Source organism: Chiloscyllium plagiosum, chromosome 17 (genome assembly GCF_004010195.1).
Source record: "Chiloscyllium plagiosum isolate BGI_BamShark_2017 chromosome 17, ASM401019v2, whole genome shotgun sequence".
Lineage (NCBI taxonomy): Eukaryota > Metazoa > Chordata > Chondrichthyes > Orectolobiformes > Hemiscylliidae > Chiloscyllium > Chiloscyllium plagiosum.
The window spans coordinates 3,270,240-3,274,621 of record NC_057726.1 but is presented as its reverse complement, the minus strand read 5'-3'; positions in this window follow the sequence as shown (position 1 = coordinate 3,274,621).

Below are 4,382 nucleotides of genomic sequence, written 5' to 3'. Positions count from 1 at the left end.
GAAAAACCGACGGCTGGGCAGCGGCCTCCATAGGCAGCGCCACCAAATGGGCTCTGCTAACACTGCATCACCCCCGGCCACTGGCCCCGGTCCTCCCAACACAGCGCCACCCACCATCTCCGGGCCGTGGTCCTCCCAACATCGCACCACCCACTGTCTCTGGGCTGCGGTCCTCCCAACACAGTGCCACCCACCGTCACTGGACCCGGCCCTCCCAACACAGCGCCACCCACCATGTCCGGGCCGTGGTCCTCCCAACATCGCACCACCCACTGTCTCTGGGCTGCGGTCCTCCCAACAAAGTGCCACCGACCGTCACTGGAACCGGCCCTCCCAACGTATTTAAAAATCACACAACACCAGGTTATAGTCCAACAGGTTTATTTGGAAGCACTAGCTTTTGGAGCTCTGCTCCATCAGATGGTTGTAGAGTATAAGATTGTAAGACACAGAATTTATAGCAAAAGTTTGCAGTGTAATGTAACTGAAATTCTATATTGAAAAAGAACTCGATTGTTTGTTAAGTCTCTCATCTTTTAGAATGAACATGTTGGTTTCAGTTCATTCATATGTAAATTAAAAACTTTTGTTAAAAGTTACGTTCTCAAGTGAACTTTAACAATTGGTGTCATGTCAGCCCAGATAATGCATTGAAGATGCGAGCTGTCCTGTGTGAGACTGTCTGTGGTCAGACTGATTCTAATCTAAAAAAATGGATTTATAGAATCTGACATGGATTCATGCAGTTTTGAGCAAAGTAAAATACAAATCTGCAAATAGAAATTCACCCCACAAACGTATATGTGTATGTGTGTATGTGGGTGTATTGAGAGGGGGAGTGTGGGAGTGTATGTGTGAGCATATGAGAGAGGGTCTGCGTAAGTGTGTGTCTGTAGGAGTGTCTGTGTATGGCTGTCTCTGTGTGTGTATAGTGCAGTGGGGTCACCTGTAGTGTGACATGAACGCAAGGTCCCGGTTGAGGCCATCCCCATGGCTACCGAACTTAGCTATCAGCCTCTGCTCGGCCACTTTTTGTTGTTGCCTGACCCGAAGTCCGCCTTGGAGGAAATCACCCAAAGGTCTGAGGTCGAATGTCCCAGACCGTTGGTGTTCTCCGACTGGGAGAGAACACTCCTGTCTGTTGATTGTCGTGTGGTGTCTATTCATCCGTTGCCATAGCCTCTGTTTGGCCTCATCAATGTACCATGCCCCAGGACATCCTTGCCTGCAACATGTGAGAGAGACAAGGTTGGCTGAGTTGCATGAGTACCTGCCACTTACATGGTGGGAGATGTCCCTGTGCGCAATGTTGGTGCCCATGTCCACACTCTGACATGTCTTACAGCGTCTACCATGACAGGGTTGTATGGAGTTGTTTTGAAAGCTGGGCAGTTTGCTACGAACAATGATTGTTGTTTAAAGGCGAGAAGTGGAGGTTTGGGGAAGGTCTTGGCGAGGTACTGATCATCATTGATAATGTGTTGCAGGCTATGAAGAACATGGCATACTTTTTCAGATCCTGGGAAGTACTGGATAATGAAGGGTACCCTGTCGGTTGCAGCTCGTGTCTGTCTCCTGAGGAGGTCGTTACGGTTCCTCACTGTGGCATGTTGGAACTGGCGGTCGATGAGTTGAGCATTGTACCCCGTTCTTATGAGGGCATCCTTGAGTACTTCCAAGTGTCCGTCACATTCCTCCTCATCTGAACAGATCCTGTGTATGCATTGGGATTGGCTGTTTTAATATGTTTCAGGTGGAAGCTGGAGAAGTATAGCATTGTGAGGTTTTCTGTGGGTTTGCTGAGAGTAAGGTGCTGAGGTGTCCATCCTTGATGGAGATGCATGTGTCCAAGAATGAGACAGATAGTAAGAGAGTAGTCCATGTTGAGTTTGATGGTGGGATGAAACTCATTGATATCACTGTGTAGTTTTTTCAGTGACTACTCTCTGTGGGTTTCCAAATAAACCTGTTGGACTATAACCTGGTGGTGTGTGATTTTTAACTTTGTACACCCTAGTCCAACACTGGCATCTCCAAATCATGACTTTCCAACATATTACCACCAGCCAGTGAAGGTCATCTGCAATGACTTGATGAAGGAGCAATGCTCTGAAAGTAGTACTTCCAAGTAAACCTGTCGGACTATAACCTGGTTTTGTGTGATTTTTAACTTTATCTCCAAGATGCACTGCAGATATTCACAACAGCTCCTCAGACAGGACCTTTTACACCCTTAATAATGTAAATACTAACCTTAATTGGATGCAAAGTTACTTTATTTTTGATAGTGCCTTTTGCTTTATCCGGTGAAATTAGTCAACATTGCTGCCTGCACATTGACATACTGAGCGAAAATGAGGACTGCAGATGCTGGCGATCAGAGTCAAGATTAGAGTGGTGACGGAAAAGCACAGCATCTGAGGAGCAGGAAAATCAATGTTTCGGGCAAAAGGCCATACTGGCCTGGCTGAGTGTCAGTATTGACACTGTCTCTGAAGCAGCTTGTTTTTTATATCTAATGACTACTTTGCAGCCCCTTTTTCCCAGTACTGCACCTTCACTGACGTCTGTATGTGCTCGGCTCTAGTGTCGTGTCTAAGACCTTTCCCTTCACAAGCTCATTCCAGACTTGTGGCTTCTTGCTTATCCATGTTAGATGAGATTAGATTAGATTACTTACAGTGTGGAAACAGGCCCTTCGGCCCAACAAGTCCACACTGACCCTCCGAAGAGCAACACACCCAGACCCATTCCCCTACATTTACCTCTTCACCTAACACGGCGGGCAATTTAGCATAGCCAGTTCACCTAACCACAGCCAGTACACTATCATGGTTTATATGGATTGCATTATCTCACTCCGCCATCCCACTTGCTCCATTACATTATTCAACACATAGACAGTCAACAGTGAACAGTCCAACACTTGAATAGGCCGTTCGGCCCACCGATACCATGTGGCATCATGGTAGTCCACAAACCCACCAACACCCGAAAACAGCAGCTTAATGAATTTGAAAGACCCTACACAGACAAGTAAAACTAATATCATTGGCAAAATACTTTGCAAGAACTGTAACAAACACTACATTGGACAAACAGGTAGAAAACTAGCCACCAGGATACATGAACATCAACTAGCCACAAAATGACATGACCCTCTCTCACTAGTATCCTGACATACAGATAAGGAAGGACACCACTTCGACTGGGACAGCACATCAATCCCAGGACAAGCCAAACAGGGACATCCACGAGAATTCCTAGAAGCATGGCATTCTAACTTGAACTCTATCAACAAACACATTGACTTGGATCCCATTTACCACCCCTGAGAAAAAGAACAGGAAATGACATCACCATAGGAAATGACACCACCAACACAAGGAAACCTAACCACATAAATAGAAAGCAGGCTATGCCACCAGTGCTTCATCGGAGGCTCACTGATAATGTTACCTAGTATGGTGACGAAACGTCTGAAAATGAACCTTACAGCTCAGGGAGCTAACTTACATCCAGAACTTTTAACTGTATTTCTTTATTTTTCTACTTATACTAAGAACTTTGGTAAAGCTTTACTTTTAATTTTGTTTCTCTACATTTTACTTGTATCTATGATTTTTACCTAGGTACCTTTGTACCTAAGATGGTGCTGTGTGTGCCAATGTTGTACACTTTTCACTGTACTCCTGTACTTGGGTACACATGACAATAAAGAACAAAGAAACTTTACAGCCCTGGAACAGGCTCTTTGGCCCTCCAAGCCTGAGGCGATCCAAATCTACTGTCTAAAGCTGTCGCCCAATTCCTAAGCATATGTATCCCACTACTCCCCCACCTACTCATGTATCTGTCCAGATGCATCTTAAATGAATCTACCGTGCGTGCCTCTAACACCTCCGCTGGCAACGCATTTCAAATGCCCACCACCCTCTGTGTGAAGTATTTGCTGCGCGTATCCCCCTTAAACTTTCTACCTGTCATCTTGAAAGTGTGACCTTCACCCTGGGAAAAAGCTTGTCTCTATCCACCCTGTCTATACCCTTCATGATTTTATAAACCTCAATCAGGTCCACCTTCAATCTCCTTTTTTCTAATGAAAATAAACCTAACCTACTCAATCTCTCTTCATAGCTAGCACCTTCCACACCAGGCAACATCCTCATAAGGGGAAAGTGAGGACTGCAGATCAGAGCTGAAATGTGTTGCTGGAAAGGCGCAGCAGGTCAGGCAGCACCCAAGGGGCAGGAGAATCGATGTTTCGGGCATAAGCCCTTCTTCAGGAATGAGGAAAGTGTGTCCAGCAGGCTAAGATAAAAGGTAGGGAGGAGGGACTTGGGGGAGGGGCATTGGAAATGCGATAGGTGGAAGGAGGTCAA